The sequence below is a fragment of the Doryrhamphus excisus genome, chromosome 18 (genome assembly GCF_030265055.1).
Source record: "Doryrhamphus excisus isolate RoL2022-K1 chromosome 18, RoL_Dexc_1.0, whole genome shotgun sequence".
Taxonomy (NCBI): Eukaryota; Metazoa; Chordata; class Actinopteri; order Syngnathiformes; family Syngnathidae; genus Doryrhamphus; species Doryrhamphus excisus.
This window is the reverse complement of record NC_080483.1, coordinates 6,462,932-6,479,763: the sequence shown is the minus strand read 5'-3', so window position 1 is coordinate 6,479,763 and position 16,832 is coordinate 6,462,932. Positions and strand designations below refer to the sequence as shown.

General features: G+C 40.5%; 1 protein-coding gene across 3 annotated transcripts in view; it reads right to left on the bottom strand.

Moving 5' to 3' along the window:
* The window catches only part of plxnb1b (plexin b1b), a 73,571-nt gene that overhangs the window by 56,332 nt on the left and 407 nt on the right, over positions 1-16,832 (bottom strand). The gene's annotated exons all lie outside the window — the stretch shown is intronic.

The following is a 16,832-nucleotide window of genomic DNA, read 5'->3' as shown; positions in this document are numbered from 1 at the left end:
GCTTCGATTTCGCTTGCCTGAGGGCAACTGCTACATAGATTTTGTCTACTTTCATCAATGATCTTCTTCGTTGATGGTAAGAGTTCAGTTCACTATAACCAAATACATACCTCTGATTTTCAATACAGTTTTTAAATATTTTAAATTGTTTCATCATCGACTACTTCTGTGATAGCAATGCATTTAAAAGAAACAGGAAGAGAAGAAACAGCCTTCACCGTAGTTAAAAGGAGAATCTTAGAACAAGCTTCCAAACCAAACCTCAAAAAATCTAATAATCCACAAAACTGCAAGAGAACACATTAGAAGAGAAAAACGTAGCAAGGAATACTCATGTATCTTTCATACTCATTTGCATTCATATTCAGGTCAGAAAGACAAAAAATTGTAATTCTAATACAGCATTTCTCTTTCACATAATCTCTGGAAAAACCCAGTGAGAGCCATTTTTCCAAGTCTTGATCAGGGGTGTCAAAAGTCTGGCCTGGGCCCATTTGTGACATTTGTGTGGTTTTATTTGCCTGCGATTTAAATATTATGAATATAAACACGGACGGGCCCGGTCCGAAAAAAAAAAAAGTTGTTGATTATACTGATCAGTATTTCCGATATCTGAAACAAGCCGTCCATTCAAGACTCGGCACAAGCACTTCTATGCAGCATGCAATAATAATAATAATAATAATAATGTAAATAATTCAATTGTAGATGGCACAGCTTTAAAAAAAGAAATCCAACGGCCACGCATACAATGGCAGTATAATGGTATATAATATATAATATTTACTTAATACATTTGCTGGCAAAAAAAATGTACACCCCCTAGTAAGGCCCATCAAAATGAGATCGTGGAAGCAAAGCGGTGTGGCAATGTCATAAAAATGCTCTAATCCTGCCCACCACAAGAGAAATAAGGTGACTGTGAAAATAAAGGAAAACAATCATCTAAATGAATGAGTCTGGTGGAAGTCACATAGACTTTCTTGTATGGGTCATACGGCTCTGGAGAGGATAAGAGACAAGACGAGAAGGCGAGAGGACACCGAAAGGACAACCCTTGATGATATTGTTCCATTCACTGCAAGCACGGCTACGTCGCTTCTGGAAAGTCACCTTGATGGGGAGATAAACATCTGCACTTCTCCTTTGTTTTGATATTTCTTGTTTTGAGGCTTGTCAGAGTTAGAAATCCGGAATTTGTATGTTCACCAAAAATCATTAAGAAAAATAACATGACACTGCCGCAATTGTTGCAAGCTATACATGGACATATTTTCTCAGTTCTGGCTTATGCTGGGGCTGGTCATCGGTAAAACCTTGCTTTTTAATGCACAAGACTAGACACACACAAACTAATAAACACGTCTAAAAACCTCAGGTAGGGCTTAACAAGAAGATGCTGATGTTTGGGTTGGTCAGACACAATCTCAAGTTCTTGTTTTTTAATGCATATAATGTTTTTTTAATGATTAGACACATGCAATCCAGAAAATGATATGTAAATGTCACAAAAAAGTGGGCTAATAAATTGACAATAAAAGCACAAATACAGCGGATTTCAGAAAATAACATATGGAATGATACAGCACTCTACAAGAAGCAATGAAGTCTGTAAAATTAAATAATTTAAAAAACAATTCCAAAAATTGTTAACTATAATGATGAAAATGGTAATATTAATGATGATTATAATGATGGTAATAATGATAAAGATTATAACAATAATGATAATAATGATAATAACAATAATAATATAACATCTTGCAAAAAGGGCTAGGCCAGGGGTCGGCAACCTTTATTATGAAAAGAGCCATTTCACCCCCTTGCTCACTAAAGAAAAATAGCCTGGAGCCGCAAAACATAGTATGTTTAAAACAAAATTGGAGGGAATTTGGGGGGTATAAAAGTAGCTCAGATGAGAAAAAATGAGTTGGAGTACTCTTGCTAGTATTACATTAAATATAAACTTACATAAATATATGTGTACATTACTGTAAACTTACCTGATACCTGAAGTTCCAATGCCGCTGTTTTTAGATGATCTCTAATTTATTTTTTAGAATTGTCAAATAGCTCTGGGAAAGTATGAAAAGTATTTATAAAGTATTTTCCTTAATGTTTACCTGTGAGAGAGAACTGAATAGCATCCTGTCTGCTCATCCTCGTACTCATCCAATCACCAGTCAGAACTCAGCCAGGATGCATTCATGGACTCACACAAAGTTGGATTTTTTTAAACTCATTACAAAGACATGCATTTTCCCCACTGCGGTGTTAAAAAATATTCAAGCGTTGCAAAGGGAGCCACAACAAAGAGGCTGAAGAGCCACATGCGGCTCTGGAGCCGCGGGTTGCTGACCCCTGGGCTAGGCATTTATAAGCTTTTGCTTCAGCCTACTCCTTTTGGGCTTGTGATCAGATAGCTGAATACAGATGTAAATAATTGAAAGTTATATTTCGATTGGTGTGGGAGATGCACTGTGTTGTTTCGTGTATTTCCCCAAATAAATAGAATAGAATAGAACAGAATGCACATATTCACAAACACTAACGCATCAACAATGACCTCTAAGGATGGGGCAGCATGGTGCATTTGTGTTGATATGGTACCTACTTGGGGTGCAACCATACAGATACAATTCACTGGTCAGTGTGACTCCATAATTTGGTGTCACAGTTTGATATTATTTGGTAAAAACACACTTTGCATGCCTTTGAAAAAATTACAAAACAATTATCCAAATGACAACACAGCAGAATTCCAGGCAACACATAATGGAACTCGCCATCACAAATGCAATGAGGACTATTGTGTGTGTGTGTATACACACTGTAAATATACTATATATGCATCTTAACCATGGAGTGAATTTCTGGTAAGTAAGATTCCTTATGTCTAAATGCAATATTGTCATAATTAGAGCAGATGAAAACTGTTTATAACCTTCTAAATTCACATTTTAATATTATTATAGCTCTCTAGACTCCTATAATCACTTTTACACTCCTATTACTCAATATAGTAGAGCAGGGGGTGGGGGGTACAGAAAGTGACGTCAAGGGTTCAGCATTGAGTTTTCGCTTGGCATGGGTAACGCCTGCAACAGTAGCCTGTGTTCGGGATTATTTTGCCTGTTGTGAGGTCATTCAAACCTGCAATAAAAGCCTTTTGCGTTGCGGCAATCAAGTTTGGTGCTTGTGTGTCTCACCCCACATGACAGTAACATTACTGACGCCTAGTGACATGTGTTTAATACTACATATCATCACATCTTGGAATGAGTCTTCTGAATGACTTCATGCTTAAATTCTGCCAAAAAAAATACAAAAAATGTGCTAAAACATGTATTTTTTTAATTAATAGCAGGTCGTACTGTGTGACGTGATGACCCAGGGGAATGACTCTTGTAGTGTTGTTATTTACAACAGCTGGCTGGTCTCTTTACCAGCAGCACCATTGGCCTCATTGAAACCACAGCAAGGTTCCGAGCTATAACGGTTCCACCACATTACGCCTGCCTGGGAATAAATAGTCTTTACTTTTACAATGTAACCAAAACAGTCACTTTTGTGGGAGCACCCAGAGGAGAGGAGCTTGACAGAATAGTGGGACAGAACTGAAGGACTTGGACAGGGTAGGGAGGATCGGGAGTTGGTTTGTATAACCAAGGTCAGCTAGAAGAAAAACACACTTTAATCCTTGGCAAAGGCAAACAAGAGAGGAGGGAAACGGAAGGGGAATATGAAAACAGATTAAAGTCTCAGCAGGGAGGCGTTCTCGGGCTGGGCAATATGGCCCAGAAGACATATCCCCATATTTTTGGGCTGAATCCACAACATATATCCCTGTGTGTTTAACATTGGAAAGCATGTGTTCTATTCAATCAATGTGCGCACAGCAGAAAAAAATAAAAAAAATCTACACTAGTATATATCATAGTGTACTGTCTCATCCAATGACAGTATACCCTAAAACTCTATATACAGTACCGCCCAGCCTTAAGGCGTCCGTTTGTGTGGCCAGAGCTGCTGCTTTGACGTAGGGAGGAGTAATTGGGCGCAGCCACTGACGCTTGAAATAACTGCAGTGTGGTGGGATGTGGCTTTTTCCTTGACAGTGCATAGGAGAAATACCAATATACCAATTACAATACAAAACACTTTCACTCATTGGCCCCTTCACACATCTGGCTATTCTTGCTTGGCCAGACATGGTCTGTTATACAACTCGGTATTCTTATTTTTGTACAAGCATTTAAAACCTTGGTTTGCCATCTTACCTGCGGTGTCAAAAAGCTGTTTTCTACAATTCTTTCCATGCTTCCCTGGAACGTTTTAAACTAAGAGGAAAACATGATTTCACTAGTCACAAGCCTGAAAGTGTTATACAGTGGAATCGGTTTCAGTTGGCGCTTCTCGGGCTGGCTTACTCGCGTCAACCCAAGCAGTAGTCAACATAACCGTTCACTTCTGACTTTGCCAAGAGACATTAGCAGAATTTGTGAAAATAAAATATGTTTTTCACACATTAAGCATATTTTTATTGAATTCACTTGTCCAAGTCTGGGGTCATGGGCCAAGCAGTCTCAGTTGGGGATATAGTCGCTATAATCGATATTTCTGTATCAATATAATATCAATTCTCAACAACAACTGGGAGAAAACAGCATTTTGAAAAGATACACTTCAAGCATAACTTTCACTTTAGCACAAATATTGGCCAAAATATCTAAAACTATGCCACATAAGCAACACAAAAATGGTTGTTTAACATAAAAATAATGTATTTACAAACACAGTGAACGATTTACAATTTGACAATGTTTTTTACAAATTTACAATGCAAAATAAGTCAATAAGTGCATTTTGTTAGTTACTTTGACAGAAACCAAGTTCATTTTTTCCACCTTTCTGATATGTTGTGAATCAAACTACTATTTGCATTTGGTTCATATTGATTTGGTCTGTCTACGGCCTGACATGTTTACTTGACTAATCAAAACAACATGCTCCAGATTAATCGACTAGGAAAATAATGGTTGATTACAGCCGTAGTCAACATCGCCACTTTTAAGTAAGCACATAAGCAAAATCCACAAGTTCCACTGTAATGGTTACAACAGCCTAGTTCATAAAAACAACCCGCATCAGGACGACAGCAGAGCATTATCAGATAAGCCAGCTTTGCTTTTTCGCAACAAAATCTCAAGAAGGCCGGATGTTCCTGTCAATGTGTGGCATTCTGGATCACAAAAATGATAAACATGGTCAACTTGATTTATGGTTTCTGACTTTATGAACCTTATTCATATTGTCAACTCTCAATGCAGCTTAAATTCACATTTCTATAATTGTACTAATCTGTTCGTGTAAACAGTCAAACCTTGGTTTTGTTTTTTTTTTTTGGAATGGAGTGCCCAAACAAGGAGCAAGGGGAAGAGAATGTACAGATCATGTGCTGTGCAGAATGGAGGAGGTGGAGCAAAGATGAAGGACGTGGTTGTGACTGGGTTCCACATTACGCTTGGGCAGTTAAGAACAGAGTTAAACCAGATAAATAGATGCTGCCTCAGCAGAGACACTTGTACAACCTTTTGATCAAGGGAGGAATATGTGATATCGATGCATGCATTCCACTGGTCAGAAGAAACTAGAACACCACACCATTACCACAAGGGTCACAAACAAAAAAAATCAACAAACACAAAACACAATGTAGAATAAGAACTACAAAAGACAAACTAATCCACTCATGAAACTAAATGTAATTAACTTGATTGAACCAACAGCACGAATGAAAAAGGACATTGAAAAGGCAAACTTTTACTCATGTTTTAACTGTGTATTAACCAATGAATGTTGTATTTTGGTGTGTCTTCTATTCTGTTTACTTGCTTTATTCAACTTCATTCTTCTGTAAAGTGTCTTTGAGTATTTTGAAAAGCGCAATACAAATACAAATGTATTATTATTTATTATTATTAAAAATAGTCTCAAAGCTAACATGCTAAAAGATGTAAAAAATGGAGAATGTCAGATGACACTTGATAATGAAAGACACATACAGCAGCCCAATCACCCGATCAATGATACCCTCCACACCAAACACAGTAAATCAATTGTTAGTAGTTTCCATTGCTCTCAGCTGCGTGTGGTAATTTGTGGCTCAACACCCATGTTTCCTAACGGAAAACTATTCAAGAAACAGCAAGGAGAACACCGTCCGTGATGAGGAATCACTTGTACTTCATTTAATGTGAAAACAAGATCAGCAGAATCATGGTGAGATTAAGGATTGCTTCCTTCTTTAGCTGAGCACACCTGTAATCCACTTCTCCGTGATCCGCTTTCTTCCTGAAAAGCCATGCAGCTCAACGCAAAATTCTATTCAAATTGGATTTTCCTTTTTAAAAGCACTAAACTTCACATTTGAATGAATGTTGGTTTGGTAATTATTTGGGTCGTAGTGATTCTGTGGCATCCTCCAGGCAAGTAGGTCACGGGGTCATTGTGGTAATCAGTTGGCGACTTCTGCTCAATAGACAACAGACGGATCTTGTCAAATCCATACTAGCCTTGGGATGAAAGGGGGGGGGGATTTATTGCTAATAAAGCTGTCAATCAATGAAGGGACATAATTTGCAAGATTGTCAGAATCAGAAATATTGGCAGGTATGGGTATCACGCAACAAGATCACAAGATTGCTGACAACCCCAATTTGAACACGGACAGGCGAGAGGTAGCGATTCTTTGAAATAAACGAGTCACAAATGCTTACAGCTAGTAGCAATCCAAGCTAACCGGAAAACAGCAAAATGATACCATCCTAAAATCCTAAAAATGCTGGCCCAAAATCCAATTCCAAATATTAGTGGATATATTTTCCATTAAGTTAATGAGCAATATGACCAGCCTGGTGGTATTAGTCAAATGAAATGAGTGAAAGTAAGCTGCATGGATGAGAGAGACTGGTATGCGTGCTGCATAAGCTGATGAATATGTAGAAATAGTCCCATTAATACATATTCAATGTTATTATGTGCTAATAAGCAAGGCAGTTCCCACAGGGCTTTTCAACAGGCACTTTTGGACTGAACTGAGTCAAAGCATGCAATACTGGCTTGTTTGCTTTAACCCTTTCAATTCCCAGACTGTTATATTCCAACCCAACGGGAAACATTCTGGCCTACGAAACACTGCAAAGTTCTACTTCGAGTTTTATTGACCAGGATTAGAACTCAGTCAATGCAGAAGGATGTCACACTTCTTGAATTTTTTCAGTTTTGAGTTGTCATCGGCGGCACGGCGGTCGAGTGGTTAGTGCGCAGACCTCACAGCTAGGAGGACCTGGGTTCGACTCCACCCTCGGTCATCTCTGTGTGGAGTTTGCATGTTCTCCCCGTGCATGCGTGGGTTTTCTCCGGGTACTCCGGTTTCCTCCCACATTCCAAAAACATGCGAGGTTAATTGGCGACTCCAAATTGTCCATAGGCATGAATGTGAGTGTGAATGGTTGTTTGTCTATATGTGCCCTGTGATTGGCTGGCAACCAGTCCAGGGTGTACCCCGCCTCTCGCCCGAAGACAGCTGGGATATGCTCCAGCACACCCCCGCGACCCTCGTGAGGAAAAGCGGTAGAAAATGAATGAATGAGTTGTCATCCACTATCACATACCGAAAAGTTGCGTTGCATCCTGGGTAATTTGGGTGTCTCGCATACTGCCAGTGTAGACACACTGCATAGTCAAAGAGTTAGTATGAGTAACAGGTACGTATGTGGTTTCAAACTCAGCCTAAGACTAAAACCATGGTGGCCGCCAAAAACAACAAGTTTGACAAGCATGGCTGCTAGAGAGAATCACAAATACAAATAATAACCAACTAATAATCAAGTCAAAGAGCATCCACACAGACTCCAATGAAAGCATATACTGAACCAGGGTCCTGAGAAGCACATGCCCACACTTCAGTGTGAAAAGGGCTCGGGGGTGGGGGATTATTTTGAGACTATGGTGTCAGAAAGTGTACGACAGAGACCTCCTGCAAGTGTGAAGCAATGGGAAGTGTTTTAGCAAGGGGTTTAAATCACTGTCAAATGCTAACAAATTATCATGAATATAATAACACCCCAGTAACTTTGTACTCCTTTGATTCCATTTAAAAGAGAAGCAGTGTTTCCCCTACTAAAAAGTCAAATATTAGTATTTTGTTTTAATTGTATATGACTGTCTATATACTGTATACCATTTTAGTGTCAGTTTCTTCTGTAAATGCAGCATAGTAAGGTGGTCCAAGCAGTATTTTTCATGCATACTATTCATTAAATACTATTCCAGTTTCCTATTACAGGAAAATCAATGGCAACACTTTCATCCATCCATGTCCATCTTTTGTTTTGGGGGGAAAATGGTATTTTAAAGTACTTGAAACAAGAGTTTTCAATGCAATTATCACAGTACACAACACAGGGAATGTGTAAAAACACACAAAAAAGTCGTTTTAGCCATGGCTGCATTGCTTCCCATGACGGATGTTTGTGACATGTAACTGTGGAGGAGCAATTGTAATACAAGTGGGTTCACTGTACACAGTCCTCATTCCTATTTAGGACTCCTCCTTGATACAGAAATACTGTATAAGATGATGATGATAAAGTGGCTAATTAGGTATATGGAGGGAAATTAATGACCATGTTCCTAGCCACAGGTTATGGTATCAGGAAGGGATGTTCATGTTCTACTTGCATACCTCCAGCTTAGCAGGGACATCCTTCATCACTGTGGTGCACTTGGCACTCCCCCCCTCCCCCCCCCCCCCCCCCCCAACAGGCAACCAAGGTCCTGAACTTTTGACACGCCTGTAACATTCACATTGTGCCTTCCATGGCAACCCGCTTTTCCCAGGATAGAGCTCCTCTTTGCGCAGTGGGCTCAGAGATGGTCCTTTTAAAGAGCTGTCTCGGGCCAGTGGGCGTTTCTGGCTAAGCTGTCCTCCAAGAGGGATTTTTTTTCCCCAGCCTTATCACTTGGCAACAAGCGATCCATATGAAAAGTCGGAAAATAATGCTGTTTTTCATGCTCGTCTGTTTCATACTCCAGAGGCTGCAACAATCATTCATTTTCTTAGTCGATTAATCTGAAGCTTGTTGTTTGGATTAATCGAGTCATTGGTGAGGCGCTAGACCACGGGTGCCCACGACCAATCTTGAATGTAGTGTTAGGTCAACCGCATGTGTGACTCACATTGTAAATGTCACTTTGTAGATGTCAGGTCACACAAAAATGCATCTTTCATCTTCAGTATTCTGACTACTGACAAACTAACTTAGCTGTAATTTTGACTTGTAACTTGCATGCTAAAAACATCTTTGCATTGTGCATTTCAGGGCATGTAAAATGTGCATACAGTCAATCGTCATATTTGTCAAGACAAATATATATATATATTTTTTGTGTTTATAGTAGGAGGTGGATCTTTGGGATTAAAATGGGTAAAAATGCCCTAAACGGACCAAATCAATATGACACAATAACAAACAGTTAGTGGTTTGGTCTGCAACATATCAAAAAAGAGGCCAAAATGTCCATCTGTGTTTTCCAAAGTCTAAACTGATATGTGTAAAAAACAATTTTTGCCTAAAACACAAAGAAAATAGGTCTACTTTCATGGATGATTAACAAAATGTAGAAAAATATTCACAGTTGAGAGGCTGAAATCAGGATATTTCCATTTAAAATCCACCAAAAACTATTACTCGAATACCAAAATAGTTGTTGATTAATTGAATAACCAATTAATCAGCGATTTTATTTGAGTAAAATGTACACTGTACATCAAAGGGATGTATATTGTAAATTGTGGAAAGAGTTTATTGCAAAAAAAAAAAACATACAGTAAATCCTCTTACTTACTTTGGTTCTATGCTGAAGCTTTAAAAGGCAAGTGGCAATTCCTTTCCTGATGCCCCTCCTGCCCTCCATTTGTTTTTATTGATTTTGACATCAAACCTATTTTTTTCCACAAACGCCAGCAACGATGATGCATGATACGACTTGGACACCAACTGACCCATTTTTCATAGAAATGACCCCATTGGGTCTCACATTTTAAGCCATCGACCAAGCTAAGCATCCGTAGCTTCAGCTGCCCTGGGGTATTCCAATGGAAATGTAGTTGCCAATTCATTTTTACGTTTGTGTGGGGCATAATACCCACTGCCCAAAGACACAATAGCAGTGACTGGGATGCAAGAATTGGGATTCAAACTGCCAACCCTGCAGTTACTGGACAAGCTGCTCTTCCACAGCCTCCACAGCCAGTGCAGTTTTCTCCCCAAGGAATGCCTTCACCTATTAACCCCCCCATCTCTCCGGTTGGCTGCTCCATTCAGTTCTCTCTCCAACAAAAGAAACAGAACAAAACCACCCTGCCACCCCCTGTGGAGAGAAGGCGGGGACACTAGAGTTGCAGACCACCCCTTTCAACATGTTACAACCCCCCCCCAAAAAAAACTCCATCATGAGACTGGGAAGTATTTTCAAGCAAAGTACAGATATGTGGAGGACAGATGCGTGAAGATAGATAAGTGAATGAGAGTAGAAAGATTATTTTGTCTTCAGTTGATCAAACGATGATGTGTGTGCATGTGAAAAGTATGTGATAATGTACAATTTCGCGTGTGGACATGTAGTCCTGGGGAATGCCAGCATGAGACAGACAAAAGCTTCTTTCTGCAGCCAGTTCCAGGCAGCAATGTTTTGCCATTATTCCACGTCGCTGGTCTGGATAAAACCAGCTAAGGTGGAATGGGGGAGGGCATTGTTGTACCACCATTAAGCTGGGGGGGGGGACACGACAACAAGCGTACAAGGAACCGTGCCGGTGTGCTGCATGTCACGCCAAAACAAAATCATGCTTGCATGAATGTACACCAAAGAAACTATGTTATGGTGTGTGCTTGTGTATCATGTTTGTAGTCAGGAAAATCATTCATGGCTACCATTGATTTGAGCAACAACAAAAAAACAGCAAAACAGTCAGTGTTTCCTCTATGTCAGTGGTGTCCAAAGTACGACTTGGGGGTCATTTGTGGCCCAAGGCCTGAGTTTATTATTGGCCTGTGGCATTCATTCATTCATTTTCTACTGCTTATCCTACAAAAGTCGCAGGGGTGCTGGAACCTATCCAATTGTCTTCGGGCAAGAAGAGGGGTACACCCTGGACTGGTGGCCAGCCAATCACAGGGCACATATAGACAAACAACCATTCACACTCACATTCATACCTATGGACAATTTGGAGTCGCCAATTAACCTAGCATGTTTTTGGAATGTGGGAGGAAACCGGAGTACCCGGAGAAAATCCCTGTATGCATGGGGAGAACATGCAAACTCCACACAGAGATGGCCGAGGGTGGAATTGAACTCGGGTCTGCACGCTAACCATACTCTACTCTAGTCACTTCACTGCAATACTGTACATATTACTGCTATTATATATTGTCATATCCATACTGTTTATAATCTGTATAATCTACAATAGCCATATTATAGTCATTTCCATACCCTAGTCACTCCATTGCAATACTGTATATATTACTGTTATTATATATTGTCATACCCAACCTGTTTATAATCTGTATAATCTACAATAGCCATATTATAGTCATTTATATCCCTGTACATATCCTCACTGTATTATAGTCATAGCCTGTATAGTTTTATTTACATAGATCTGTCCATACTAATGTACTTATAAAAATTGCACTTCTGGTTGGATGCTAACTGCATTTTGTTGCCCTGTACAAGTGACATGAGCAATAACAATAAAGTTGAATCTAATCTAACCGCTCGTCCATCGTCCAAGGCCTGTGCCATATTTTTTTAAATAAAAAAAACATAAAAAATTGACAAATCTGAAATAATTTTTTAAGAATAAAGTCAAAATACTCAATACCTTTATTGAAAATGTGATTGTTGCCAAAGACAATGTGGCAGCGAGATCAACACGGACATAAATCCTGAATACCAAATGTGTGGTGCTTCACTGTATATTTTATTGCACACACATATAGGCATGGAAATACTGTATAATGCTTTCAAGACAGTCTGGAAACATCCGAGTTAATCTAAGTTAATGTCGGGTTCTCTCAGTCTGTCCAGTTGCTGCTCAGGCAAAAATTCTTCATTGGCAAAGCCAAACAACAAATCCTTAATACTTTCACAGAAGCAGAAACACACTACCTTCATTCATGAGGGAACGAAGTCCACACACATGCAAACCATGCATATAGTGGAAGCATGCAGCGTGTCCTGACGTGTAAATAATTCACACCATTTCTTCAACTTGCGGCTTCAAAGAGTCTATTTTACATAGCGCAGCACTTCTTGTAGTGGATCTGGGCCTTCATTTACATATCTAAACCCTGCTTGACTAATGAAATCCCCGGAGAACAAAGTCGATGAAAATCCTTCGCCATGAGAAAAGAGGCCATGCTGGTTAACACGGCGGCCACAGAAAGACAGGAACATGTCACATTAATTGGAGACTCTATATTTTCCATGGGTGTGAATTGATTGTCTATATGTGCCCTGTGATTGGCTGGCCACCAGTCCAGGGTGTACCCCGCCTCTCGCCTGAAGACGGCTGGGATAGGCTCCAGCACCCCCGCGACCCTTGTGAGGAAAAGCGATAGAAAATGAATGAATGAATGAATAATCCATGCCAAAAAGCCAAAAGTGTTGCAAAAATGAAAGCCAAAAAACATTGGTATAGTTATGAAAGGGACAAATGAACATTTAAGGTTATTGTTACCTTCATTGGAGACCCGATTGTTGCCAAAGACACTTCTGGTTCTGCCGTGAGTTATTCCTTCCTTCACGTTTTATGATGAGGATTTGTTTTTAATCAATTCACTTCAAGTCCCACTTCAAAATGGAACCAAAGAAAGTTTTAAGCACCAACGTGAGAAGCACTATTGAATTCAAGAAACATAATATCAAACCAAAACTGGAAGGAGGATAATGTGTTGATCTCGCTGCAACATTATGTCTTTGGCAATCATGATCTATTCTCGTGTTCTCAGCGTACAGCAACCCGTAGTGTACCCCGCCTTTCGCCCAAAGACAGCTGGGATAGGCTCCAGCATACCGCGACCCTATAAGTGGTACAAAAAATGGATGGATCTTCATTTTATTTTCTTACTGTACCAAAATGAACCCAGCCATGACCTTAAAACCGAGATACGTACCGAACCATGATTATATGGTCGTGCACCACCCCCAATATACTATACTGTGTGTCATTAGCATGACCATATTGTTTGTAATCCTGTTGCATCTGCTGGCTAAGAGAGCCCCATTAAGTAGCAGACCACACTGATAAGGTTAGTGACTTAATGCTTGGTGACATAATTAAATTGAGTATTTAATCTGGCCATTGTAGCGAACGAGACCGACACCCCTGCTGGGCAAATCACAGTTCACATGGTGAGCCCCTGGTGCCTTTCCAAATAGCATCTATTTTCATCTCCTTTGGGATGATGCCACTGTACATGTAAACAGACTATAAATACAGGAATTTATAGAAAAATACCATGAATGGAGACAACTTGCCCCTCAAAACATACATCAAAGTAGTTTAGAACCAAAAAAAAACAACCAATCCATGGTTTCATGATAATATACTTAGACCAGCAGTTATCCTCATCTGGATAAAGTGCAATCAGCCAGAGGATCACTTCCAGATGCATCTGCCTGCAATCAACACCTGGTAGCTTCATCCGCTTTGTAAGGCTGCCCCCCCCCCCCCACATCTCCTCGCATGTTCATTACATCCCAGACAACATGTCAGCACGTCAAGGCACTCGTTAAACAAATGTTGGCTTGGAAGAGGTGTCGTGGCAAAAGGTTCTGATAGCATATGCAGACCATCCAGCTGTCAGAAACAACACACACACACCAATCCCCCATTCATGCCACTATTTAGCCTCAGGTTGAGTGCATTCTCCAGTTAGCGTGCAATATGTCTTGTCGTGTTATGACCTTATTCGCTACCAAAAACTGCAACTGCTTGCTCCCAAAGAATACATAGCTCAGGTACCAAAGGATAGTAACACAAATATACTGACAGGATATTCCATGCTTTCAAAAAGTTGGAAGATGAAGATTAATTTGATGGTTTTGGTGATGATGCAACTGCACAATAATAGAAGAGATTGAGTTTTAAGCCAAAAAAACATCCACAAGGCAAAAGTGAAAAGGCATCTTGCCGTGTAGCACATGCATGGAAGGTGTGATGCAAATGTGAAAACTACATTTTAAATGTATCTTTTCACAAAAAGCCTTTCATTTTCTATCGCTTATCCTCACAAGAGTCGCGGGGGTGCTGGAACCTATCCCAGCAATCCTCGGGCAAGAGGTGGGGTACACCCTGGACTGGTCGCCAGCCAATCACAGTGCACATATAGACAAACAACCATTCACACTCACATTCATACCTATGGACAATTTGGAGTCGCCAATTAACCTAGCATGTTTTTGGAATGTGGGAGGAAGCCGGAGTACGCTCCACACAGACATGGCCGATGGTGGAATTGAACTCGGGTCTCCTTGCTAACCACTCAAACACCGTGCTGCCACACAAATAGCTTTTTTTCTCTTTGTTCTACTGGTGATTACAAAAGAACGGAAAGAGAAAGAAACAAACTTTTTTCTGACGAAAGATGTGTCTAATCTTTTTTTTGGCATAGACCATGTTTAGATAGCCCGAGGACAATATATTCTCCATGTAAAAATATAATTGTAAAAAGACGTGTTTTGTGTTAAGATGTTCAGCTTTCCGTAATGGATTCATTGGATTTGGATGATTTCTTGGCTGTGCAGTGGTTGAGTGGCTAGCGCGCAGGCCACACAGCTAGGAGACCCGAGTTCGATTCCACCCTCTGACATCTCTCTGTGGAGTTTGCATGTTCTCCCCGTGCATGCATGGATTTTCTCCGGGTACTCCGTACTTTCCTCCCACATTCCAAAAACATGCTAGGTTAATTGGCAACTCCAAATTGTCCATAGTTATGAATGTGAGTGTGAATGGTTGTTTGTCTATATGTGCCCTGTGATTGGCTGGAGACCAGTCCAGGGTGTACCCCGCCTCTGATTTCTTTGGAGAAAAACTGATTTGATATCTTCTGGAAGAAATGAATGATGCTAACCAAGCTTCCACCGTTCTGGTTTGGACAAAACATCAGTACACCAGAAAGAGCAGCAATGTTCCAGAATCTACCAGAATTTCAGGAAGAAGAACAGGCGGGGTGGGGGGGGGGGGGGGGGGGGGGGGGGATGAACCAAGGTTTGTATCACAATTTCACCCTCTGATGCTACCTCGATCTTTTATAGCTTTTCGAGTTGTATGCCTACCAAGCAATTCTCAGTCAAAACACTATGGCGGTTATAGGGGTGTCCCAATCCCCTATTGATATCAGTGGGCAAAAGACAAGTATCAGACTATGAACCTACCATGCATGTCCCCAGTGGTGTACCAGAAGAACCGGGAAAGTTCAACATGACCGACCCCATCATGCTTCCTAAGCCACCATCATAATAAACAGCATGATTCTTGCAAGACCAAAAAGAAGGAAAACTAACATTGGCCCCAAGCAAGCAACTCTGTCCAAAACATTGCATGAGAAAAAGAGTTTTTCCTCATACATAGTGTTGTTAACTGTACTCTGAGTATTGTCACTTGATCATTTTATCACATTCCACACTACAAAATTCCTGCTGATAAGAGTAATGAGCAGTAAATGCGCAATGATAGTCATGAATTGGGAACTCATTCATTCATTCTACCGCTTTTTCCTCACGAGGGTCGCGGGGGTGCTGGAGCCTATCCCAGCTGTCTTTGGGCGAGAGGCGGGGTACACCCTAGACTGGTCGCCAGCCAATCACAGGGCACATATAGACAAACAACCATTCACACTCACATTCATACCTATGGACAATTTGGAGTCGCCAATTAACCTAGCATGTTTTTGGAATGTGGGAGGAAACCGGAGTACCCGGAGAAAACCCACGCATGCACGGGGGGAACATGCAAACTCCACACAGAGATGAATTGAACTCGGGTTTCTGAGCTGTGAGGTCTGCGCGCTAACCACTAGACCGCAGTGCAGCCCTGAATGATTATATAATTTTTTTTTTTTTTTTTTAAGTATTGGGATTGGGAACTACATTGTCTAAATCCATGCCCTAGGGAAGTAAGTACACAGTGTCTATAGTACATTGAAGAGAAAGTACACAGCTTGTCAGAACACTTCAATAACGTTACTCATACACACATTTTCACTGTCATTGTTTACTTACCGAAAATGACAATTATAATATTTACCATCTTCTTCCCGTCTTTTAATGATGAAGTCCCCTTCGGCTATGTGAGTCTGGTAAGCGACAATCACTGCATTGTCACAATTTCTGACGTTTCAATTGCAACATTTGTGAACTTCTCAAAAGACTTGGAAGTACGGAAGTGCACCAATTGAGACAGCCAAACACACCTGTGTGTGTTGTCGCGGCCATTACCGATGTCAGCCCACACGAACGGATTTAGTCAGTGTTAAGTTTGATTTTACTGTTGACTCGATCATTGTGACATTTGGGTTCAATTCTCGAGTGACCGAACTGAACTTTTCATGGACTGGGCCGCCCGAGGGTCGAGTCCAAACTCCGAAGAGCCGCAAAGTTTCTACACCCTCAGGCTAGCTGGCGTTAGCTTAATTGGTTAATATTGGCATGTTTATGGTGAATTGTTAATACGCACGCAGTGAGTTCTATTAAAG